This window comes from Bubalus bubalis, chromosome 3 (assembly GCF_019923935.1).
Source record: "Bubalus bubalis isolate 160015118507 breed Murrah chromosome 3, NDDB_SH_1, whole genome shotgun sequence".
Lineage (NCBI taxonomy): Eukaryota > Metazoa > Chordata > Mammalia > Artiodactyla > Bovidae > Bubalus > Bubalus bubalis.
The window spans coordinates 105,097,424-105,124,665 of NC_059159.1; the positions used below are offsets into that span (position 1 = coordinate 105,097,424).

General features: G+C 41.2%; 1 long non-coding RNA gene across 1 annotated transcript; it reads right to left on the minus strand.

Moving 5' to 3' along the window:
• LOC123332833 lies at nucleotides 1–27,239 on the minus strand. Its single transcript, XR_006549918.1, has 3 exons — nucleotides 27,175–27,239; nucleotides 8,247–8,358; nucleotides 1–386 (listed from the first exon to the last, which is right to left on the minus strand). It is a non-coding gene; the product is annotated as an uncharacterized LOC123332833 (long non-coding RNA).
• Between the last annotated feature and the right edge of the window lie 3 nt (nucleotides 27,240–27,242).

Sequence of the window (27,242 nt, forward strand, 5' to 3'; positions counted from 1 at the left end):
GATTGCCATTTCCTTCTCCAGGAGATCTTCCTAACCCAGGGATTGAACCCAGGCCTCCCACATTGTAGGCAGATGCTTTACCATCTGAGCCACCAGGGAACACTTCAGAGAAAGTGTTTAATAAATACAGTGATTACTATTGCAGGGCGAAGCAGCGGCATCCCAGTGGAGAGCTCATTTGCCTAGAGCCGCAGAGCCAGTTAGATGCACGGACTGGAGCCCAGATCCTGTCCAGGGTCCTTTTGTTACAACTGCACCACAGCTTAATTAGCTTTTGAAACATGGGTGATCAGAATTTCAGCTCAAAGACAGAATAACAGCTAGATAGCCTGCAACCTGCAATCGATCCATGGTGATTTTCCAGGAAGCAAACACATCACAAGCATCTATGAAGAAAACATAAATAAATCAAATTCCTTGAGAATGTGCTTGTCTTCCTCCCATGTATGGGACTGCCTCACAGCTGAAACCCTTAAAACATGCTTGGTTGGTGACGCGAGTGACCACATTTCTTTAGGCATCAAAGCGCACAGGCTTGTAACACACTTGGCTCTTCCTGCGACTGATGCTGTAGTGAGGCCCCAGAGTAGACGGTTCTGACAGCACAGAAATGGATGTGCAGATTAAAGAACTAAAGGAAAGCCTGCAATCATCTTTGAGACTAGCCTGTGCCTGGTTTTATACACACTCCTTAGCTATTTTGCATCACCTGGGATGTATCACTCCTAGCTGCAATTCAGAAAGCCTTCTTTTGGTCACATGCTACAACCAGGAAAGAAGCAGCCTCCAACCAGTTACCATACTATCCTTGGCTAATAAGGGCGGCTCCATCACAAGGCAGAGATGCTGAATGAATCTAGGCAATCGAGACTGAAATCATCTGATGAAACTTTAAATAACATTGAGCTTAACATGATTCTTCAGCATTTTTCCTCTACTCAGATCTCTTCTGCTAGAAGCATTTTCTCTTCCTTGCTTTTTAAAGTCATTTCACATAACCCTAGACAATTCCAGCAAGCACAGGCTGACCCCGTATCTTTATTGGGCTCTCGTGGCACCATTTTCCTGACTTTTCTTGGAATACAAGTAGAGCCTCACTGGGTTTATAGAGTGCTTTTCTGGTTAATGAAGACTGCACAGTTTTATTCCTAATTACGAGAGTCCCTTTTGTAGTGTCATGGTTCTAGGAAAAGATTGGAAAGTTTACATCCTTAAATGCCAAGCCAGTTAAACATTTGTAGCGTACATTAAAATCCGAGGAGTTATAATATCCGATTGAATTTTTTAAGACCTCCATGCAGTAGATACCTCCATGCAGATCGTCTGCAGATCCTCAGAGAGTAATAGATGAGGACATTTCAGTCTAGTGTATCTGAGCTGGGACAGAGTAGAGAGGACTCCTGTTGGGGGGATTTGTCTGTTTGAGAGCCAGGAAGATGCCTTTCTCAGCCCCAGCAGTTTGAGAAATCTATTCATTCTTTTCTTAAAGAATATGGTGACATTTTCCCACTTCCCTGTTAAGCACGAGGAATTTAAAACTGACTCATATAGAGGGACTTGCTTAGATCATATGTCTGGATTTTAGCCAACTTGTATGGTGTTGATAAGGATGTTTTCAAGTATACAACCCCAGCAACACTATTGTGTTGGCTTTTGAGTTATTTTGGGGAAGTTTTGCGTATTTAGCTTGCATCCCTCTAGTGGGTTCTTCTCTGTTTTGATTTCATTCCAGTTACTTAACTTCACCCTTAAAAGCAGGGGAAACTTGGAAACTACTTTTCTCGTTTAGGAAATGGGTACCTGCCGTTTCATCCATGGTGACCAAAGACAGAAGGTAATGAGAGCCTGTGGAGAAGGAAATGGCAACCCACTCCAGTATTCTTGCCTGGAGAATCCCATGGATAGAGGAGCCTGGCAGGCTACAGTGCATGGGGTCACAAACAGTCAGACACGACTGAGTGAGTGATCACACAATGAGAGCCTGACCCTACCTTGGGTTGCCTTCCATATTCATTCACACAAGACTTCCTTCTAGGAAGAGGCCAGCATGGTAGGACAGAATCTGGCTTGATGCCCAGCATTGCCATGGGTGTCACCTTTGAGTCTCACCTTCTGCCTCTGTAAAATAGGGCAACAGAGTCAATCCATGGGTCTCTCTGATAATTCTGAAATAACACATAAAGAGCACTGAGCTGTGTACGCAGGAAGTGCTTGCTATGTGATGGCTGTCTTTTCCCTTTCTTCCAAGATGATCAGATAAAATACTCAAGAGCCAGCTGGGGAAAGGGAATTCACAGCAGAAACCTCAAAAATTGTTATCCAGTGAACATGTTCTTCTTTGGTGAGGAACTGGAGAAAACTGGAGAAATTTCTAAATATGAAACTTTTTTCTTGTCATTAACCTTAGAACTCTCAGATGAGAAGCAGCAAGACCATCCTACATGAGGAATATATCATCAAGAAGCAGATTAGCATTGGCCTACTTGCCACCAGGGCACAATATTAGGCTATAATTATTGTGCAGATCCTTCTATGAAATGCTGAGCTGGGTGATGGCAGATCCAAAAAGAGGTATGCAACAGATCCTTCAAATAGGGGGTGCAGTGTAATAGAAAGAATAGTGGTCCTTGACTCCACATTTGGTTCAGTTCAGTAGCTCAGTCGTGTCTGACTCTTTGCCACCCCATGAACAGCAGCATGCCAGGCTTCCCTGTCCATCACCAACTCCCAGAGTCCACCCAAACTCATGTCCATTGAGTTGGTGATGTCATCCAACCATCTCATCCTCTGTCATCCCCTTCTCCTCCTGCCCTCAATCTTTCCCAGCATCAAGGTCTTTTCAAATGAGTCAGTTCTTCTCATCAGGTGGCCAAAGTATTGCAGTTTCAGCTTCAGCATCAGGCCTTCCAATGAACACCCAGGACTGATCTCCTTTAGAATGGACTCGTTGGATCTCCTTACAGTCCAAGGGATTCCAAGAGTCTTCTCCAACACCACAGTTCAAAAGCATCCGTTCTTCGGCCCTCAGGTTTCTTCACAGTCCAACTCTCACATCCATACATGACCACTGGAAAAACCATAGTCTTGACTAGACGGACCTTTGTTGGTAAAGTAATGTCTCTGCTTTTTAATACGCTGTCTAGGTTGGTCATAACTTTCCTTCCAAGGAGTAAGTGTCTTTTAATTTCATGGCTGCAATCACCATCTGCAGTGATTTTGGAGCCCAAAAAAATAAAGTCTGCCACTGTTTCCACTGTTTCCCCATCTATTTTCCATGAAGTGATGGGACTGGATGCCATGATCTTCGTTTTCTGAATGTTGAGCTTTAAGCCAACTTTTTCACTCTTGTCTTTCACTTTCATCAAGAGGCTTTTTAGTTCCTTTTCACTTTCTGCCATAAGGGTGGTGTCATCTGCATATCTGAGGTTATTGATATTTCTCCCAGCAGTCTTGATTCCAGCTTGTGCTTCATCCAGCCCAGCATTTCTCATGATGTACTCTGCATATAAGTTAAAGAATTAGGGTGATAATATACAGCCTTGATGTACTCCTTTTCCTATTTGGAACCAGTCTGTTGTTCCATGTCCAGTTCTAACTGTTGCTTCCATTGCATACAGGTTTCTCAAGAGGCAGGTTAGTTGGTCTGGTATTCCCATCTCTTTCAGAATTTTCCACAGTTTATTGTGATCCAGTCAAAGGCTTTGGCATAGTCAATAAAGCAGAAATAGATGTTTTTCTGGAACTCTTTTGCTTGCAACATTTGGTTACCTACTCACTAGTCAAACATCTCTAACCCCTAGTTTTCGTTGTTTTGTTTTCTTACCTGTAAAACAGGCAATGAGATTTTCTATTTCCTCATAGGGACTATTTAGAGTAGAGATCCTCAAACTTTCATGTGTATAAAATGCACCTGAGGGTCTAGGTGCAGAGTCTGGTCCAGTAGGTTGGGGGCAGAGCATGGGATTTTACATTTCTAGCACTTCTGGGAGATCCTGATGCTCCCGCTCTGGGGACCACACTTTGAGAAGCAAAGGTTTAGAGGGCTGTATGATGTTATGGGCTTCCCAGGTGGCTCAGTGGTAAAGAATCCACTTGTCAAGTGGAAGATGTGGGTTCAATCCCTGGGTTGGGGAGACACCCTGGAGAAGAAAAAGCAAACCCACTCCAGTATTCTTGATTGGAAAATCCCATGGACAGAGGAGTCTAACGGGCTACAGTCCATGGGGCTGCAGAGTTGGAGCTGGACATGACTTAAGAGACTAAACACCAACAATGGCATATCTTTAAAAAGGACTTGTAAACTCTTAGGTAGAGTAAGTGGAAGGTGTTGCCATTGGCAGTGGCATTATTCATATATTCTACGAGAAATCTGACTTTCACGTCTTTCCATTCTATGTAGTTCTTTTCAGTGTTTCTAAAAGCAACCATATTAAGATTTAGGTTTTTTTTTTTTTTTTTTTTTTTTTTAGTGTGGTTAAGATGAGACCTATGGGAATGTACCATGTCTGGCACAACATAGATCCTATAGGAAGAAAAGAAGAAATAAAGGGAAGGAGGATGAGAGGGAAAAATATACAAGTATATTGTGTTTTAGGGGTAGAGGTGGCTGTCTCCTCTTAGTGATAAGAAGATGCAACAGAAAGAAGGGAGACAGCCTGCTGGCATATTGCATGAGTATTTAAGGAGAGCAGTAAGTGAAGACAGATTACTCAAAGGTGTTTACACTGATGATGGGGACATTTAGGAATGCCACTGTGGATAGACATGACTTGATACATTTCTAGAAACTATTCGTGGTGCCTCATCTGTCTATGTATGGCTACATCTACTCACAGGCCTCTTGAGGAGAAACAGAAACACAGAGAATTTTTTTTTTTTTGTCAAAAAACATTACTTTTAGGTTTCATTTAAGGGCACAGATCTTACGTGTAAGTGAACAGCTTTCACTGTGTGAAGAACAGGAACTTAAAAGTTTTCTTACTTATTTTGTTATCCTAGGGAAGCCTGGTTGGCTGCAGTCTATAGGGTGGCAGAGCCAGACAAGACTTAGTGACTGAACAAACAGCATGTGTTTGCCACTTGGACACAAGCCGAGCGGACTTTCATCTGCTTTGTCCACTGCTGATCCTAACAAGTGGAATTGCACCTACATGGAGCAGGTACTTAGTAAGCACTGGTTAAAGGAGTGATGAAAGAGTGAGCATGTGAGTATATAAATGCCCAGCAATACTTTCTTATGAACTTTAGAGAAGAGGTTGCAGTTTTAAACTTATTGAGGGCATCTTCCGATTTCTAAAAACCACATCTCATGTCTCATTATTTAACTCCTTTTCTTCCAAATAAATAACTTTCTCTCTCTTACTAAAAGACAGCATCCAATCCACTGTCCAAGACTTAATGAATATTCATTGAACAGTGAACAAAAAGGACACATTTTTTCCTTTATCCTTCTAAAAACAAGGTGCTCATGGAGACTCGTCCAGAGGCTCCTTGGAGAATTGCCTGTTGCAGCGTTTCCTGGAGTGTACAGGGTCATTTCTGAGTCCCTAAGGGATCTCTTTCTCCTTACCTTGGTGACTAGGGAGCCCCAGAAACACAACTGGGGAAGAGCTAGTCGCTATGCAGGTGATCAGGGGAAGACCTCTGACGGATCTGAATCTGTCTCCTACAAACCTTCTGGACCAAGGGGACACTTAGAGCAGCTCCTGAGGCTGAGCACTGTGGCAAGAAATGCCACTTCCTAACTTGAATTTCCCCAGGGATGTGCCAGTTGGGTCCTGACAAAGCACTGACTGAAATAATGCTTCTCTCCTATTCTGGGGACCAGTGATCCTGGGATGCCTTGGAGATGGGCCTTTAGTTTGGTAGCTCCTGAGACAACCACAGTTTACTGCCTTAACCCTTCAAAGGTAGCACTGACAGTATCTAACCGAGCAGGGTGTCACGGTGACCTGACCTTGGAAGTGGGTTAGTGGGAGCTGAGCTCCAGCTTGTGAATCCTATTTTCAGTCTTCATGTGGTTTTAAGATTTAGCCCAATTTCCAGACTATCCCATACCCAGGCTTGAAAATGGCTTTATTTCACATTTTGCAGCAGGAGGTAAGTGGGTTTCTCTGTGAAAGTGATGGTGCCAAAGACATTGACGAACATTAAAAAATGTCTGAGCACGGCTTCAAGCCACTCAGGCTGTTTCTCATCCCGCGCCGTGCCTCGCGGAGCGTATGCAAGTTCAGAGCTCGCTTTGAAATTAGCGGCGGTTGTAAGCGTGCAGCAACTCGGTGGGGCTCTGAGCAATATAACAAATGAGCCCCTTTGAAGACTAACCATTGTACGTGGGCTCTTTTTGTGCTTCCGACACTGCTTTCTCGGGGATGGTCGGTGATGGTGGGAGTAGCCCGCCAACACACGCCCTCTGGTTTTCAACTCTGGCCCTGAGAGAGGGAAGGGGGACAGGGAGGTGGGTCCTCATATTCCTTTAAAGAACTGGCCTTAAACCCTTTTGCTATCCTTTTGATATCAACACCTGGGATAAACCATCCCATGCCCACACAACCTGAGTGAAAACAAGACAAAAGCTGCTTCTCACGTGTGGTGCTTAACTGGCCCATGCAACAACAAAAACAGCAACAGGAGCAATAAGAAAAATGAAACAAAAACAAAAAGCTATTAACAGCCAAGAGATACATTTGTATATCAGGGGTTTCACAGATAACTTATTTACCTGAAAGCAAAGAATTGGATCTGGGATATTTTCCATGTCTCCCTGATGACATTATAGACTAAGTTGATAAACTGACACCAAGATGAAACTTCTTGAATATTTTTAAAACTAAGTAAAGTTTTTGACTTTTGACTGAATAGTCCTAAAGGGTTAGTATATGTACTTCAAATGCTAAAGGTTGATAAGGAAAATACGCTCAGGTTGCCTTTCAAACATATTTAAGAATTATTGAATTCTTGGTCCAATTTTTGAGGTACAAGTTTGAATGGGTATTTGAATGTTGTCACTTCTTATACTAGATGCAGACTTAACTAATTTTTGCTGTGTGCTTTTTTTTTATTTCTCACAACCACACTATGAGATCAAAACAGTAAACTTTACTTAGCAGATGAAAGAACCAAGGCCAGAGTTCCAATGGCAAAAAGAGATAGTAAGAAGCAGAGATGCATTAGGTCCAGCCCTCATCCTTCCCCAAACTGTAACCACTTCCATCACTATAGTAATCCACCTTCCTCTGCAAATACAATAATATGTTGTTTATTTATAATGAGAAATATTTGAGCTGATATTGAATTAGGATGAAGTCCCTTTAGGCACTGAACAAAAATGATTGAAAAAAAAAAAGTAAATATCAGGCGAAATGGACTTCAAGGAAACTTGCATTTCTGGATGCAAATGTGGGATAAGAAAGTTCCAAATCCTTTTTCTCATCTCTGAAATATATACTACAACAGGGGTAAAAATGGACAGAATAGTCTTTACAGTTGTTGATTGGGTGGGTTAAGACCTCCTTGAATTCACTTTCTTAGGTTCCACCTCATTCCAAAACTGTGATAGGTAGGTATCAGATAATTAATAAGTCAAGTATGGGTGATGGAAAAAAGGGGGGAAAATTAAGTGGAGACCAGAGGTAAACAAATGCATACAAATACATGTCACACTGAGGATAAAGACAAAACACAAAGCCTGAAAAGAACAGTTGGAAGATAATAACAGCAACAAAGCTGGCGAATAAGCATTGAGGATTTTAACGATTCGCCACAGTGCTAAGCACTTTTATGTTGACTGTCTCACTTAATTCTCACTGTAGCCTTATGAAGTAGGAATAAATATTTTGTTATGTTACAGACAAGGAAACTGAGGCACAGAGAAGTTAAGAGGCTCAAGGTCAACCAGCTAACAGATGATGAATTCTACATATGAACCCGAGTATTCCAAAGTGAAGACCACGCTCTGGACTGTGCCTAGCTTCATACCAGGTTAACCTGGTATAAAACCCAGTTGTTCCCTGGCATTTGGGCTTAAAGGAAATGACTCTTTGTGCCCTCATGAGTGGAACATGAGTGGGTCAGAGGTTGCCCTTTCTCCACAGCCCCTGTGGTGCTCACAATAAAGACTGGCCTATGCCTGTCTGTCATTGGGTCCCTCCAAGGAAACTGAGGCCTGAGACCAAAATACAACTTAGCAAAAGTGAAGAAGGGGGACCAGAATAATAAAGCTCAACCATTTAATTTGGATGGTTTACCTTGATCTTGAGAAATAATCCAAACTATCTGGAGAGATGGATGGATTTCGTGTCCTTCAGGCAATCCCCTCAGTGCCTGCTCAGCTGTAAACATTTCTTGAGCATTGCTCCGCTGCAGGAAAAAGAAAAATCACAACCATATAGAACGGAGGCCATAAATCTGGACTAAAACTAATCTCGGTTGTTCCTGCAATGTTACTCAGCAGTCCTATTACACGTGCTTCTCCCATTTCCCTGAGCTGCAATTCCAAACCTTCACCACTCTTCAAAGCTTTCAATCTTCTCTCTTTGGGATGACCTTGTTTCTAAGGTAGGGATGAGCAGCTACCAAGAGTGGCTTTTTTCTCCCATTTCCCCATAAGCCCACCCACATCTTCATTCATCCCTTTTTTGTCTTTGTCTTCATCTCTAGTAAAAAACAGTTTTCTTATCAAAGGCAATTCCATCCACTGGTGCAGTGGATATTATTCCACACTGCCTTTCTAGGAAATAAGCTTTATCAGTCTCATCCTTTTCTTCCCTTCAGTGTAGTATTGGTTGTTCACTTCAGCATAAAGATATGGTCATTCCTCTCATTCAGAAAACAAACAAAAAACAAAAGCTATTTAATGGCCACTTTTCAAAAAGCATCCCCATGCTTCTTTCTTTAACAGTTATTCTTTTACAAAGTACAACCTACACTTACTCTCTCTGACTCCACATCAGTTACTCAGTTCAGTCACTCAGTCATGTCTGACTCTTTGCAACCCCATGAATCCCAGCACGCCAGGCCTCCCTGTCCATCACCAACTCCCAGAGTTCACTCAGACTCACATCCATCAAGTCAGTGATGTCATCCAGCCATCTCATCCTCTGTCGTCCCCTTCTCCTCCGGCCCCCAATCCCTCCCAGCATCACAGTCTTTTCCAATGAGTCAACTCTTCACATGAGGTGGCCAAAGTACTGGAGTTTCAGCTTTAGCATCATTCCTTCCAAAGAAATACCAGGACTGATCTCCTTCAGAATGGACTGGTTGGATCTCCTTGCAGTCCAAGGGACTCTCAAGAGTCTTCCCCAACACCACAGTTCAAAAGCATCAATTCTTCGGCACTCAGCCTTCTTCACAGTCCGACTCTCACATCCATACATGACCACAGGAAAAACCATAGCCTGGACTAGACGGACCTTTGTTGGCAAAGTAATGTCTCTGCTTTTGAATATGCTATCTAGGTTGGTCATAACTTTTCTTCCAAGGAGTAAGTGTCTTTGAATTTCATGGCTGCAGTCACCATCTGCAGTGATTTTGGAGCCCAGAAAAATAAAGTCTGACACTGTTTCCACTGTTTCCCCATCTATTTCCCATGAAGTAATGGGACCAGATGCCACGATCTTAGTTTTCTGAATGTTGGGCTTTAAGGCAACTTTTTCACTCTTCTTTTTCACATTCATCAAGAGGTTTTTTAGTTCCTCTTCACTTTCTGCCATAAGGGTGGTGTCATCTGCATATCTGGGTTATTGATATTTCTCCTGGCAATCTTGATTCCAGCTTGTGCTTCTTCCAGCCCAGCATTTCTCATGATGTACTCTGCATATAAGTTAAAGAATCAGGGTGACAATATACAGCCTTGACGTACTCCTTTTCCTATTTGGAACCAGTCGGTTGTTCCATGTCCAGTTCTAACTGTTGCTTCCTGACCTGCATACAGATTTCTCAAGAGGCAGGTCAGGTGGTCTGGTATTCCCATCTCTTTCAGAATTTTCCACAGTTTATTGTGATCCACACAGTCAAAGGCTTTGGCATAGGCAATAAAGCAGAAATAGATGTTTTTCTGGAACTCTCTTGCTTTTTCCATGATTCAGCGGATGTTGGCAATTTGATCTCTGGTTCCTCTGCCTTTTCTAAAACCAGCTTGAACATCAGGAAGTTCACGGTTCACATATTGCTGAAGCCTGGCTTGGAGAATTTTGAGCATTACTTTACTAGTGTGTGAGATGAGTGCAATTGTGCAGTAGTTTGAAGATTCTTTGGCATTGCCTTTCTTTGGGATTGGAATGAAAACTGATCTTTTCCAGTCCTGTGGCCACTGCTGAGTTTTCCAAATTTGCTGGCATATTGAGTGCAGCACTTTCACAGCATCATCTTCCAGGATTTGAAATAGCTCAACTGGAATTCCATCACCTCCACTAGCTTTGTTCGTAGTGATGCTTTCTAAGGCCCACTTGACTTCACATTCCAGGATGTCTGGCTCTAGGTCAGTGATCACACCATCGTGATTATCTTGGTCGTGAAGATCTTTTTTGTACAGTTCTTCTGTGTATTCTTGCCACCTCTTCTTAATATCTTCTGCTTCTGTTAGGTCCATACCATTTCTATCCTTTATCGAGCCCATCTTTGCATGAAATGTTCCCTTGGTGTCTCTAATTTTCTTGAAGAGATCTCTAGTCTTTCCCATTCTGTTGTTTTCCTCTATTTCTTTGCATTGATCGCTGAAGAAGGCTTTCTTATCTCTCCTTGCTATTCTTTGGAACTCTGCATTCAGATGCTTATATCTTTCCTTTTCTCCTTTGCTTTTCACTTCTCTTCTTTTCACAGCTATTTGTAAGGCCTCCCCAGACAGCCATTTTGCTTTTTTGCATTTCTTTTCCATGGGGATAGTCTTGATCCCTGTCTCCTGTACAATGTCATGAACCTCATTCCATAGTTCATCAGGCACTCTATCTATCAGATCTAGTCCCTTAAATCTCTTTCTCACTTCCACTGTATAATCATAAGGGATTTGATTTAGGTTATACCTGAATGGTCTAGTGGTCTTTTCTCCACTCTAACCTGGCTCTCCCCTATTCCTGCACTGAGATAGTCCTGTGTACTTACTCACCCAACAGACTAAGCACAGTTAGTTCTCAATTTATGTGGCTTGTTCTGATGAAATTTCATATTCTTAAAAGTTCTGGTTTTGTCTCCCATGGCATTTCTTTCTCTCCTGATTTACCTCTGCATTGGTGGCTCTTTTCTGATGTCTTGATTGGTTTCTCTCTCTCTGCCACTCCTTAAATATCAGTATTTTGTTTTCTCACTTTAGTCACTTTTGGGGGAGATCTTGTCCCTAACAATGTTTTTCATCTAAGTCTCGATTCTGAGCCCCAGTTCCATGTCTCCAAATTGTTTTCTTTTCTTTTTCTTTTTAATTTACTTTTTAATTGAAGGATAATTTCTTTACAGAATTTTGTTGTTTTCTGTCAAACGTCAACATGAATCAGCCATAGGGATACATATATCCCCTCCTTCCCATCTCTCTCCCTATTCCACCTCTCTAGATTGATACAATGCCCCTGTTTGAGTTTCCTGAGCCATACAGCAAATGCCCATTGACTCTCCATTTTACATATGGTAATGTAAGTTTCCATGTTGCTCTTTCCATTCATCTCACCCTTTTCTCCCCTCTCCCCATGTCCATAAGTCTGTTCTCTATGTCTGTTTCTTCACTGCTGCCCTGTAAATAAGTTCTTCAGTACCATTTTTCAGGATTCTGTATATGTGCGTTAGAATAAGATAGTTATCTTTCTCTTTCTGACTCACTTCACTCTGTATAATAGGTTCTAGGTTCATCCACCTCATCAGAACTGACTCAAATGCATTCCTTTTTGTGGCTGAGTAATATTCCATTGTGTATATGTACCACAACTTTTTATCTATTCATCTGTCGATGGACATCTAGGTTGCTTCCATGTTCTAGCTATTGTAAATAGTGCTGCAATGAACAACGGGATACATGTGTCTTTTTCAAACCTGGTTGCCTCAGGGTATATGCCTAGGAGTGGGATTGGTGGGTCAAATGGTGGTTTTATTCCTAGTTTTTTAAGGAATCTCCATACTGTCTTCCATAGTGGCTATATCAATTTACATTCCCAACAACAGTGCAAGAGTGTTCCCTTTTCTCCACACTCTCTCCAGCATTTATTTTTTGTAGACTTTTTGATGATGGTCATTCTGACTTCTGTGAGGTGATATCTCATTGCAGTTTTGATTTGCATTTCTCTAAGAATGAGCAATGTTGAACATCTTTTCATGTTTTTGTTAGCCATCTGTATGTCTTCTTTAGAGAAATGTCTGTTTAGGTCTTTTCCCCACTTTTTCATTGGGTTGTTTGTTTTTCTGGTGTTGAGTTGTATTAATCCTTTGTCAGTTGTTTCATTTATTATTATCTTCTCCCATCCTGAGGGTTGTCTTTTCACCTTGCTTATAGTTTCCATTGCTGTGCAAAAGCTTTTAAGTTTAATCAGGTCCCACTTGTTTACTTTTGTTTTTATTTCCATTACTCAAGGAGGTGGGGCATAGAGGATCTTGCTTTGATTTATGTCATCGAGTCTTCTGCCTATGTTTTTCTCTAAGAGTTTTATAGTTCCTGGTCTTAAATTTAGGTCTTTAATCCATTTTGAGTTTATCTTTGTGTATGGTGTTAGGAAGTGTTCTAATTTCATTGTTTTACATGTAGTTGTCCAGTTTTCCCAGCACCATTTATGAAGACGCTGTCCTTGCCTCATTGCATATTCTTGCCTTCTTTGTAAAAAATAAGGTACCCATAGGTGCATGGGTATATTTCTCAGCTTCTATCTTGTTCCATTGGCCTATATTTCTCTTTCTGTGCCAGTATCATACTGTCTTGATGACTGTAGCTTTGTAGTATAACCTGAAGTCAGGAAGGTTGATTTCTCCAGCTCCATTCTTCTTTCTCAAGACTGCTTTGGCTATTCAGTGTCTTTTGTATTTCCATATGAATTGTGAAATTTTTTGTTCTAGTTCTGTGAAAAATGCCATTGGTAATTTGATAGGGATTGCATTGAATCTGTGAATTGCACGTGAAAATATAGTCATTCTCACAATATTGATCCTTCCTACCCAGGAACATGGAAATCTCTCCATCTGTTTACATCATCTTTGATTTCTTACATCAGTGTCTTATAATTTTCTGTGTACAGTTTTTTGTCTCTTTGCAGCCAAAGATGGAGAAGCTCTATACAGTCAGCAAAAACAAGACCAGGAACTGACTGTGGCTCAGATCATGAACTCCTTATTGCAAAATTCAGACTTAAATTGAAGAAAGTAGGGAAAACCACTAGACCATTCAGGTATAACCTAAATCAAATCCCTTATGATTATACAGTGGAAGTGAGAAAGAGATTTAAGGGACTAGATCTGATAGATAGAGTGCCTGATGAACTATGGACAGAGGTTCGTGACATTGTAAAGGAGACAGGGATCAAGATCATCCCCATGGAAAAGAAATGCAAAAAAGCAAAATGACTGTCTGGGGAGGCCTTACAAATAGCTGTGAAAAGAAGAGAAGCGAAAAGCAAAGGAGAAAAGGAAAGGTATAAACACCTGAAGGCAGAGTTCCAAAAAATAACAAAAAGAGATAAGAAAGCCTTCTTCAGTGATCAATGCAAAGAAATAGAGGAAAACAACGGAATGGAAAAGACTAGGGATCTCTTCAAGAAAATCAGAGATACCAAACATTTCATGCAAAGATGGGCTCGATAAAGGACAGAAATGGTATGGACCTAACAGAAGCAGAAGATATTAAGAAGAGGTGGCAAGAATACACAGAAGAACTGTACAAAAAATATTTTCATGACCCAGATAATCATGATGGTGTGATCACTGACCTAGAGCCAGACATCCTGGAATGTGAAGTCAAGTGGGCTTTAGAAAGCATCACTACGAACAAAGCTAGTGGAGGTGATGGAATTCCAGTTGAGGTATTCCAAATCCTGAAAGATGATGCTGTGAAAGTGCTGCACTCAATACGCCAGCAAATTTGGAAAACTCAGCAGTGGCCACAGGACTGGAAAAGATCAGTTTTCATTCCAATCCCAAAGAAAGGCAATGCCAAAGAATGCTCAAACTACCACACAATTGCACTCATCTCACATGCTAGTAAAGTAATGCTCAAAATTCTCCAAGCCAGGCTTCAGCAATATGTGAACCGTGAACCTCCTGATGTTCAATCTGGTTTTAGAAAAGGCAGAGGAACCAGAGATCAAATTGCCAACATCTGCTGAATCATGGAAAAAGCAAGAGAGTTCCAGAAAAACATCTATTTCTGCTTTATTGCCTATGCCAAAGCCTTTGACTGTGTGGATCACAATAAACTGTGGAAAATTCTGAAAGAGATGGGAATACCAGACCACCTGACCTGCCTCTTGAGAAATCTGTATGCAGGTCAGGAAGCAACAGTTAGAACTGGACATGGAACAACCGACTGGTTCCAAATAGGAAAAGGAGTACGTCAAGGCTGTATATTGTCACCCTGATTCTTTAACTTATATGCAGAGTACATCATGAGAAACGCTGGGCTGGAAGAAGCACAAGCTGGAATCAAGATTGCCAGGAGAAATATCAATAACCTCAGATATGCAGATGACACCACCCTTATGGCAGAAAGTGAAGAGGAACTCAAAAACCTCTTGATGAAAGTGAAAGTGGAGAGTGAAAAAGTTGGCTTAAAGCTCAACATTCAGAAAACGAAGATCATGGCATCCGGTCCCATCACTTCATGGGAAATAGATGGGGAAACAGTGGAAACAGTGTCAGACTTTATTTTTCTGGGCTCCAAAATCACTGCAGATGGTGACTGCAGCCATGAAGTTAAAAGACGCTTACTCCTTGGAAGGAAAGTTATGACCAACCTAGATAGCATATTCAAAAGCAGAGACATTACTTTGCCAACAAAGGTTCATCTAGTCAAGGCTATGGTTTTTCCTGTGGTCATGTATGGATGTGAGAGTCGGACTGTGAAGAAGGCTGAGCGCCGAAGAATTGATGCTTTTGAACTGTGGTGTTGGAGAAGACTCTTGAGAGTCCCTTGGACTGCAAGGAGATCCAACCAGTCCATTCTGAAGGAGATCAGCCCTGGGATTTCTTTGGAGGGAATGATGCTAAAGCTGAAACTCCAGTACTTTGGCCACCTCATGTGAAGAGTTGACTCATTGGAAAAGACTCTGATGCTGGGAGGGATTGGGGGCAGGAGGAGAAGGGGATGACAGAGTATGAGATGGCTGGATGGCATCACTGATTCAATGGACATGAGTCTGAGTGAACTCCTGGAGTTGGTGATGGACAGGGAGGCCTGGCCTGTTGCGATTCATGGGGTTGCAAAGAGTCGGACACAACTGAGCGACTGATCTGATCTGATCTGATCTGATGTAAGCTTATTCCTAGATATTTAAAATGGTGAATGTGATTGATTCTTTAATTTCTCCTTCTGATTTTTCATTGTTAGTATATTGAAATGCAAGTGATTTCTGTGTATTGATTTTGTATCCTGCATCTTTGCTAAATTACTGATTAGCTCTAGCAATTTTCTGATACTACCTTTAGGGTTTTCTATGTACAGTATCACATCATCTGCAAAGAATGAGAGCTTTATTTCTTCTTTTCTGATCTGGATTCCTTTTATTTCTTTTTCTTCTCTGATTGCTGTAGCTAGGACTTTCAGAACTATGTTGAACAATAGCAGTGAAATCAGACACCCTTGTCTTGTTCCTGATCATAGGGGGAATGCTTTTAGGTTCTCACCATTGAGAATAATGTTTGCTGTAGGCTTATGATATATGGCCTTTACTATGTTGATCTGTGTTCTTTTCCAAGGCAAACCATTCAATATCACAGTAATCCAAGTCTATGCCCCAGCCAGTAATGCTGAAGAAGCTGAAGTTGAACGGTTCTATGAAGACCTACAAGACCTTTTAGAACTAGCACCCAAAAAAGATGTCCTTTTCATTATAGGGGACTGGAATGCAAAAGTAGGAAACTCTACTCTACTCTTGACTCTAGGAGTCAAGAAACTCCTAGAGTAACAGGCAAATTTGGCCTTGGAATACGGAATGAAGCAGGGCAAAGGCTAACAGAGTTTTGCCAAGAAAATGCACTGGTCATAACAAACACCCTCTTCCAACAAACACAAGAGAAGACTCTACACATGGACATCACCAGATGGTCAACACCGAAATCCGATTGATTATATTCTTTGCAGCCAAAGATGGAGAAGCTCTATACAGGCAGCAAAAACAAGACCAGGAGCTGACTGGCTCAGACCATGAACTCCTTATTGCCAAAATCAGACTTAAATTGAAGAAAGTAGGGAAAACCACTAGACCATACAGGTATGACCTAAATCAAATCCCTTATGATTATACAGTGGAAGTGAGAAATAGATTTAAGAGCCTAGATCTGATAGATAGAGTGCCTGATGAACTATGGAATGAGGTTCGTGATATTGTACAGGAGACAGGGATCAAGACCATCCCCATGGAAAAGAAATGCAAAAAAGCAAAATGGCTGTCTGGGGAGGCCTTACAAATAGCTGTGAAAAGAAGAGAAGCAAAATGCAAAGGAGCAAAGGAACGATATAAGCATCTGAATGCAGAGTTCCAAAGAATAGCAAGAAGAGATAAGAAAGCCTTCTTCAGCGATCAATGCAAAGAAATAGAGGAAAACAACGGAATGGGAAAGACTAGAGATCTCTTCAAGAAAATTAAAGATACCAAGGGAACATTTCATGCAAAGATGGGCTCGATAAAGGACAGAAATGGTATGGACCTAACAGAAGCAGAAGATATTAAGAAGAGGTGGCAAGAATACACAGAAGAACTGTACAAAAAATATTTTCATGACCCAGATAATCATGATGGTGTGATCACTGACCTAGAGCCAGACATCCTGGAATGTGAAGTCAAGTGGGCCTTAGAAAGCATCACTATGAACAAAGCTAGTGGAGGTGATGGAATTCCAGTTGAGCTATTCCAAATCCTGAAAGATGATGCTGTGAAAGTGCTGCACTCAATATGCCAGCAAATTTGGAAAACTCAGCAGTGGCCACAGGACTGGAAAAGATCAGTTTTCATTCCAATCACAAAGAAAGGCAATGCTAAAGAATGCTCAAACTACCGCACAATTGCACTCATCTCACACGCTAGTAAAGTAATGCTCAAAATTCTCCAAGCCAGGCTTCAGCAATGTGTGAACCATGAACTTCCTGATGTTCAAGCTGGTTTTAGAAAAGGCAGAGGAACCAGAGATCAAATTGCCAACATCCGCTGGATCATCGAAAAAGCAAGAGAGTTCCAGAAAAACATCTATTTCTGCTTTATTGCCTATGCCAAAGCCTTTGACTGTGTGGATCACAATAAACTGTGGAAAATTCTGAAAGAGATGGGAATACCAGACCACCTGACCTGCCTCTTGAGAAATCTGTATGCAGGTCAGGAAGCAACAGTTAGAACTGGACATGGAACAACCGACTGGTTCCAAATAGGAAAAGGAGTACGTCAAGGCTGTATATTGTCACCCTGATTCTTTAACTTATATGCAGAGTACATCATGAGAAACGCTGGACTGGAAGAAACACAACCTGGAATCAAGATTGCTGGGAGAAATATCAATAACCTCGGATATGCAGATGACACCACTCTTACGGCAGAAAATGAAGAGGAACTAAAAAGCCTCTTAATGAAAGTGAAAGTGGAGAGTGAAAAAGTTGCCTTAAAGCTCAACATTCAGAAAACGAAGATCATGGCATCCGGTGCCATCACTTCATGGGAAATAGATGGGGAAACAGTGGAAACAGTGTCAGACTTTATTTTTCTGGGCTCCAAAATCACTGTAGATGGTGACTGCAGCCATGAAATTAAAAGACGCTTACTCCTTGGAAGGAAAGTTATGACCAACCTAGACAGCATATTCAAAAGCAGAGACATTACTTTGCCAACAAAGGTTCGTCTAGTCAAGGCTATGGTTTTTCCTGTGGTCATGTATGGATATGACAGTTGGACTGTCAAGAAGGCTGAGTGCCGAAGAATTGATGCTTTTGAACAGTGGTGTTGGAGAAGACTCTTGAGAGTCCCTTGGACTGCAAGGAGATCCAACCAGTCCATTCTGAAGGAGATCAGCCCTGGGATTTCTTTGGAAGGAATGATGCTAAAGCTGAAACTTTAGTACTTTGGCCACCTCATGTGAAGAGTTGACTCATTGGAAAAGACTGTGATGCTGGGAGGGATTGGGGGCAGGAGGAGAAGGGGACGACAGAGGATGAGATGGCTGGATGGCATCACTGACTCCATGGACATGAGTCTGGGTGAACTCCGGGAGTTGGTGATGGACAGGGAGGCCTGGCGTGCTGCGATTCATGGGGTTGCAAGGAGTCGGACATGACTGAGTGACTGAACTGAACTGATGCTGAGGCAGGTTCAAAAGTAGATTAAATTTTTTAAGAGATTTAATCATAAATCGGTGCTGAATTTTGTCAAAAGCTTTTTCTGCATTTATTGAGTTTATCATATGGTTTTGATCTTTCAATTTGTTAATATGGCGTATCACATTATTGATTTGTATATATTGAAGAATCTTTGCATTCCTGGAATAAACCCAACTTGATCATGGTGTATGAGCTTTCTGATATGTTGCTGAATTCTGTTTGCTAAAATTTCGCTAAAATTGTTGAGGTTTTTTGCATCTATGTTTATCAGTGATATTGGCCTGTAGGTTTTTTTGTGTGTGTGTTGTCTTTGTCTGGTTTTGGTATCAGGGTGGTGATGGTCTCATGAATGAGTTTGGAAGTGTTCCTCCCTCTTCAATTTTTTGAAAAAGTTTTAGAAGGATAGGCATTAGCTCTTCTCTAAATGTTTGATAGAATTCTCCTGTGAAGCCATCTGGTCCTGGGCTTTTGTCTTTTGGGAGATTTGTGATCACAGCTTCAATTTCAGTGCTTGTAATTGGGTTGTTCATAAGTTCTATTTCTTCCTGGTTCAGTCTTGGAAGATTAAACTTTTGTAAGAATCTGTCCATTTCTTCCAGGTTAAGCATTTTATTGCCATATAGTTGTTCAAAATAGTCTCTTATAATCCTTTGTATTTCTGCATTGTCTGTTGTAACCTCTCCTTTTTCATTTCTAATTTTGTTGATTTGACTCTTCCCTCATTTTTTCTTGATGAGTCTGGCTACAGACTTGTTGATTTTGTTTATCTTCTCAAAGAACAAAACTTTTAGTTTTATTAATCTTTACTATTGTTTCTTCCATTTTTTTCCCATTTATTTCTGCTTGAAACTTTAGGATTTCTTTCCTTCTACTAATTTTGTTTTGTTTTTTTTTGTTTTTTTTTTTTTTTTGTACTTCTTTTTCCAGTTGTTTTAGGTGTAAAGTTAGGTTCTCTAGTCCATGTATTTCTTGAGGTAGGATTGTATTGCTATAAACTTCCCTCTTAGAACTGCTTTTGCTGCATCCCATAGGATTTGAGTTGTCATGTTTTCATTGTCATTTGTTTCTAGAGATTTTTTTGATTTCCCTTTTGATTTCTTCAGGAACCTGTTGGTTATTTAGAAACCTGTTGTTTAGTCTCCATGTGTTTGTGTTTCATTTTTTTCCCTTGTAATTGATATCTAGCCTCATAGCACTGTGGTCTGAGAAGATACTTGATATTATTTCAATGTTCTTAAATTTACTGAGGCTTGATTTGTGACCCAAGATGTGGTCTATCCTGGAGACTGTTCCATGTTGGCTTGAGAAGGAGACATATTTTTCTGGATTTGGAGGGAATATTCTGAAGATATCAATGAGATCCATCTCATCAAATGTATCATTTAAGACTTGTGTTTCCTTATTAATATTATGTTTTGATGATCTGTCTATTGGTGTGAGTGGGTGTCAAGTCTCCTACTATTATTGTGTTACTGTCAATTTCTCCTTTTATGTCTGTTAGTGTTTGTCTTATGTATTGAGGTGCTCCTATGTTGGGTGCATAGATATTTACAATTGTTATGTCTTCCTCTTGGATTGATCCCTTGATCATTATGTCGTGTCCTTCCTATCTCTTGTAATCTTTATTATAAGGTCTGATATGAGGATTGCTAATTTTTCCATCCTCTCACTTTCAATCTGTATGTGTCTTTAGGTCTGAAATGGGTTTCTTGTAGACAGTAAATATATGGGCTTTGTTTTTGTATCCATTCAGCCAGTCTGTGTATTTTGGTTGGAGCAGTTAATTCATTTCCATTTAAAGTAATTATTGATATATGTGTTCCTATTGCCATTTTCTTAGTTGTTTGGGGTTGATTTTGTAGATCTGTTTTCTTCTCTTGTATTTCTTGACTATATAAGTCTGTTTAACATTTGTTGTAAGGCTGGTTTGGTGGTTCTGAATTCTCTTAACTTTTGCTTGTCTGAAAAGCTTTTTATTTCTCCATCAATTTTGAGTGAGATCCTTGCTGGGTACAGTAATCTTGGTTGTAGATTTTTCCCTTTCAATACTTTAAATATATCCTGTCATTCCCTTCTGGCCTGCAGAGTTTCCACTGAAAGATCAGCTGTTAAGCCTATGGGGTTTCCCTTGTATGTTACTGGTTCCTTCTTCCTTCCTGCTTTTAATATTCTTTCTTTGTGTTTAGTCTTTGTTAGTTTCCTTAGTAAGTGTCTTGGCGTGCTTCTCCTTGGGTTTATCCTGAATGCGACTCTTTATGCTTGGATTTGATGGATTATTTCCTTTGCCATGTTGGGGAAATCTTCACCTATAATCTCTTAAAAAATGTTCTCATACCCTTTCTCTCTTCTTCTTCTTCTTGGACCCCTATAATTTGAATGTTGGTGCATCTGATATTGTCCCAGAGGTCTCTGATTCTATCCCCAGTTCTTTTCATTCTTTTTACTTTAGTCTGCTCTTCAGAAGTTATTTCCATCATTTTATCTTCCAGCTCACTGATTCGTTCTTCTGCTTCAGATATTCTGCTACTGATTCCTTCTAGAGTATTTTTAATTTCAGTAACTGTGTTGTCTCTGAAGGTTTAGTCTAATTCTTCTAGGTCTTTTTTAATTGATTCTTGTATTTTCTCCATTTTGTTTTGAAGGTTTTTGACCATCTTTACCATCATTATTCTGAATTCTTTTTCAGGTACTTTGCCTATTTCCTCTTCATTTATTTGGACTTTTGTGTTTCTAGTTTGTTCCTTCATTTGTGTAGTATTTCTCTGCCTTTTTTACTATTTTTTTTTTTAAACTTGTGTTTGAGGTCTCCTTTTCCCAGGCTTTAAGGTTGAGTTCTGTCTTCCTTTTGGTTTCTGCCCTCCTAAGGTTGGTCCAGTGGTTTGTGCAAGTTTCATATCGGGTGAGATTTGTGCTAAGTTTTGTTTGTTTGTTTGCTTTTCTTCTGATGGGGAAGGCTGAGTGAGGTGGTACTCCTGTCTGCTGATGATTGGGTTTGTATTTTTGTTTTGTTTGTTGTTTAGATGAGGCGTCCTGCACAGGGCGCTACTGGTGGTTGTGTGATGCCGGGTCTTGTATTCAAGTGATTTCCTTTGTGCGAGTTCTCACTATTTGATACTCCCTAGGGTCAGTTCTGGAGAAGGCAATGGCACCCTACTCCAGTACTCTTGCCTGGAAAATCCCATGGACGGAGGAGCCTGGTGGGCTGCAGTCCATGGGGTCGCTGAGCGTTGGACACGACTGAGCAACTTCCCTTTCACTTTTCACTTTCATGCACTGGAGAAGGAAATGGCAACCCACTCCAGTATTCTTGCCTGGAGAATCCCAGGGACGGCGGAGCCTGGTGGGCTGCCGTCTATGGGGTCGCACAGAGTCGGACACGACGGAAGCGACTTAGCAGCAGCAGCAGCAGGGTCAGTTCTCTGTTAGTCTATGGTCTTGGAATCAGTGTTCCCACTCCAAAGGCTCAGGGCTTGATCTCTGGTCAGGAACATAGATTCCACAAGTGGTTTGTTATGGCATTAAGTGAGATTAAAACAAATATCCCCAAACGAGAAAGCAAAGATGAACCCCAGACAAATGGCAGTTACAAAATCAGGCAAATAATAATTAAGATAATGGAATATACACATATACATAAACACCCATGAGCAAAGTCAAAACGATACAACAAAAATAAAGTAAAATAGACTGACCCAGCAAACAAAGGAAATAAAAATTATATTTACCAGTTAAGAACAAAACTAACTAAAGCACAAATTGGAAAATAAAACTAAAGCAAGGTGCCAAGCAGGGAATAAAGAAATGAAAACAAAATTAAGAAATATGTTGAGAGGAAAGAAAGAATAGATATGCAAAATTAAACAGAAGTAGATGAAGAAGATTTATATGCATTAAAGATTAACTGCAAGGGGAAAAGAACAGGAGGAAAGGCAAACAAAGGAATAAATATAGAAAAAATATAATAGGTTTAAAAAAATTATAAGTTAAAATTATAAAAAAGAGAAAATAAAAAAAGGCAGAAGAAAGAATATAGGAGAAAAGGAAAACTCCCCAGAACTGCAAAAGCCCAATGTAGAGGAAGAGGTTTATAACAACAATAAAAAAATGTGACTGAGAGAAAAAGAGAAAAAAAGCTCAAAACCTTAATTTGATTTCATAGTGCCAATAAAATCGACAACTGCAACAGAGAGGGGTGATAAACGGAAAAAAAAGAAAAAAATTCAAAAGAATCTACAGAAGCAGTCAAAACATAAGAAGAATAAATGCTTTTCTTGTTTCACTGCTGTCAGAGTTCTTTCCCTCGCTGGAAGTCACAGTCCATCTCACCTCCCTAGGGTGCCCTTCAACACCGTGCTGGTCTCTGGACCTGCTGTGGGGCAGCTCAGATTCTAATCTGGTCCTACTCCTCTGTGTTCTTGCGTCCAATGTCCACAGTTATCAGAGCTAGTGCATTTTCTTCTGTGGGAGCTCTCAATGACCTCTTATACATTCCATAGACACAGAGTCTGCCTAGTTGATTGTGTGGATTTAATCCGCAGCTTTGTACAGCTAGTACAAAGGTTTTGGGTCTTCTTCCTTAGTCACACTGCCCCTGGGTTTCAACTGTGGTTTTATTTCCACCTCTGCATGTGGGTCGTCCACTGGGGTTTCCTCTTGAGGCTGCCCTGGAGGACTTGGGTTTGCCCCTGTGAGGGCCAGGTGTGGAGGTGTGCAGCTGCTTGGGTCACAGGGGTTCTGGCAGCAGCAGGTACTCCGGGGAGTTGGCGGCTAGGGCAGCAGGAAATATAGTGCTCCAGAAGGATACGGCAGCCAGTATTGGCCAATACGCTCCAGTATCTTGCCTGGAGAACAACCCCCTCCCTGACAGAGAAGCCTGGCAGGCCACAGTCCACAGGGTCATAAAGAGCTGGACACTGCCAAAGTGACCCTGCATGCATAGGCTCAAGATTTTTTTTTTTTTGCTTGTGTCAGCATTGCCCCAGTGAGAGTTGAGCATGAAGGTGGTGCAGCTGCTTGGCTTGCAGGGATCCTGGCAGTGCCAAGTGTGCAGGGACACAGACTGCCTCCGCCACAGGAGTTATGGCCCTATCAGAGGTTTTTTTTGTGTGTTTTTTTTTTTTTTTCAGCCTCTTGTAGCTGGAGATCAAAAGGCCTCTTTGGTCAGTCTTTCTCCATAGCTCTGCCCGGTCAGGCACTTAGTAGGTTCCCTTGCCTGGGGCCCTTCTCTGTTATTCGGTGCGTCCGGCACATAGAAGGTCCCCCCTGGCTGGGGTCCTACTCTGTAGATTGGCACGTCAGGCACTTAAAGGGACATCCTGGATGGGGTCCTACTCTGTAGTTCAGTGCATCAGGTGTTTGATGGGCCAACCTATCTATTGTTCAGCTGCCAACGCTGGCGTGTGGCAGGAGAAAGGCTATGGTGATGGCTCCATCCCCTATGCATGACTCGGCACAATCCCCTTGCTTCCATGGCTGCCTGGTTTTCCTCCACAGGCATTTCACACAATAATCTCCTCCCTCACATCCCCTCGATTGCTCTCTTCACAGACAACAGCAGCGCTTGCCCTGGGATTGCTCCATAATCCTTAACTCCAGCTCCCAGCTACTGTGCCTTCCAGGGGATATGTGTCCCTGTCCAGGGTATGTATGGCTGCGGCAAGGACTGTCTGATTCTCATTCCATTTAGGGTGCCACAGATCAGCTGTTTAACTCTCAGCCTTAAATGTTTCTCGTCTGACTCAGTCAGTTGCCCCGATGTGGGGATCAGACCCCTGCTTCAGTTCCCCCACCCACTGAGGGCTGGTCCAATGCTACTAACACTCCTATTTTTCACCCTAGTTCCTTCATTGTACCGAGTTTTGCATGGGTCTATATATTATTTTCCACTGGTCAGGTACTCCTGTCCCCTCTCAGCTGGTGTTCTGTATACATTTGTGTCTGAAGATGTATTCCTGATGTATTCATGGAGAGAGATGTACTCCACATCCACCTACTCCTCTGCCATCTTGTTCTTCTCCAAACTGTTTTCGAAATCATTCCACCTGGACATTCCACGGTACATCCAGAACTGAACATGCTCCTCTTTTCATGCTCATCCCTGTTACTCCACAAAACCTGCATTCTCTCCTTTATTTTGTATATTAATGAATTCTAGACCCTTTCTCTAGTACCCAAGCCAATAGTCTGGAAGCCTTTGACTCCTTTCTCACATTCCAAAATAATGCATTTTTTAATTTATTTTTCTCCTATTGTAGCTCTCATCTCTAGTGGGACCACAAGTCTATTTGAATAGGTCCATCATGTCCCTTAACTACTACAATACATCTCATGACATTTACTCAGTTTCCAGAAATTCCCATTTCCAATTCCTCTTTGTAGTAGCCTCAGAGTTCAAACACAAAAATTTGATTATGCTACTCCTTTGCTTACAATTGATCATTGGCCTCTCATGACTCACAGCATACACTTTAAAATCTTTGGTCTGTCTGGAAAACACGTATTCATGTTTTTTCTTCCTCTGGGAAGTTTTCCAGGACAGATTTAAATGTGTTATCCTAATCTGCCATTCATCTTTATGGATCACCCAGTTTAGTAAATCTCATTGTATTTGCCTGTTTGCAAGTCTGATTCTTCACTTGTTCAAATATCTTGAGAACTTGCTTTCTCAACTTTGTATGCATAGCATGTAGTATACTAGTACTCATACATGTAGTATACTAGTACTACATGTACTACATAACTAGTACTCATACATGTAGTATACTAGTACTACATGTACTACATAACTAGTACTCATACATGTAGTATACTAGTACTCCACTAGGTACTCAACAAGTATTTAGTTAAAGAAGAAAATGTATACATTTTTGAAAACTATATCATTTCAATGAGTGAGAAAAAATTTGCCTAGGGAGTCTCAAAGCATGCCCTTCAAAAATTAAAATTAGGAATATGCACTTGGTTGGGCTTCCCAGGTGACTCAGTGGGTAAAGAATCTGCCTTCAATGCAGGAGATGCGGGTTCAGTCCCTGGGCTGGGAAGATTCCCTGGAGGAGGGCATGGCAACCTGCTCCAGTATTCTTGCCTGGAGAATCCCATGGACAGAGGAGCCTGGTGGGCTACAGTTCACAGGGTCACAAAGAGTCGGACAGGACTGAATCAACTGAACATCCATGCATGCACCCATTTGGTTAACACAACTTGAGACAGACGGGGATGTATCCTGACCACAACTTATGCTATAATAAGAATGTATTTGCCAAACCACCACTGCAGATAACTCGCTTCAGTCGTGTCCGACTCTGTGTGACCCCGTAGACGGCAGCCCACCAGGCTCCTGCGTCCATGGGATTCTCCAGGCAAGAGTACTGGAGTGGGTTGCCATTGCCTTCTCCAATGCATTAAAGTGAAAAGTGAAAGTGAAGTCGCTCAGTCATGTCCGACTCTTAGCGACCCCATGGACTGCACCCTACCAGGCTCCTGCATCCATGGGATTCTCCAGGCAAGAGTACTGGAGTGGGTTGCCATTGCCTTCTCCAAACCACCACTAGGACATGTATTTATTTTTAAGAACGTTAGATCATGGCTGTGAATATCCTTGACCACGTCTAACTACTTCAATGAATTAGCTGAAGTAGGTGTTGGAAAAGGGATTGGATGAGGTCTGTGCATATGCTCTGCTGAGACACTATCCTTCAAGAAGATGGGTTTCAATGCAAACAACCTAAATGTTCATTAGCAGACGAATTGATAAAGAAGATGTGGTACATATATGCAATGGAATACTACTCAGTCATACAAAACAATGAAATAATGCCATTTGTAGCACCATGAATGCAACTAGAGATTATCATACTAAGTGAAGTAAGTCAGAAAGAGAAAGACAATACCATATGATACCATTTATATATGGTATCTAAAATATGGGATAAATGAACCTATCTATAAAACAGAAACAAACTCACAAACTTGAGGTTGCCAAGGGACGGGGAGGAGGGTGAGAGATGGACTGGGAATTGGGGGTTGGTAGATGCAAACTATTCACTTTAATATTTAGAGTGAATAAATAATAGGTTTCCCTCTATAGCACAGGGAACTATATCCAATCTCCCAGGACAAACCATAATGGAAAAGAGTATTTTTTAAAAAAAGAATGTATATATATGTAAAACTGAGTCATTTCACTGTACAGCAGAGATTGGCACAGTATGGGACATCAACGACACTTCAATTTGAACAAAAAAAAACGATGGGTTTCAGCTTCTGATAATAGAGCCCTCAAGTCTCATGGACTCTACAGACACTCGTCTAAGATTCATCGTACACTGAGGCCAAGAACGCACGGACCTTTTTAAACTATTGCAGCCTTCTCCTTCTGGTCTCAGGCTATAAGAACAAGGACGATTTTGTGGAGTTTTGTTTTTCAGCAAAACGAACACTTCGTCTACAAACTTTGTTTTAAATTTCCCTCACCCCAGTAAGAGACTAACAGCCAAGTCAGTCACTTCCTTACAGTAATTGTCTCTTCTCGTGGGGAGTATATATACAGAAAAAAAATCACATATTGAGCAATCAAAATTTGTTAAGATTTTGTTATATTCTTTTTTCAATTCCACATATAACCGAAAGCAAACAGTATTTGATTTTCTCTATATGGCTTATTTCACTAAGAATAAGTAAAATAAGTACAAGCATACCCTCCAGGTTCATCCAGATTGTTGCAATTGGTAACTTTTATTCTTTTTTTTCTGACTGAGTAATGTTT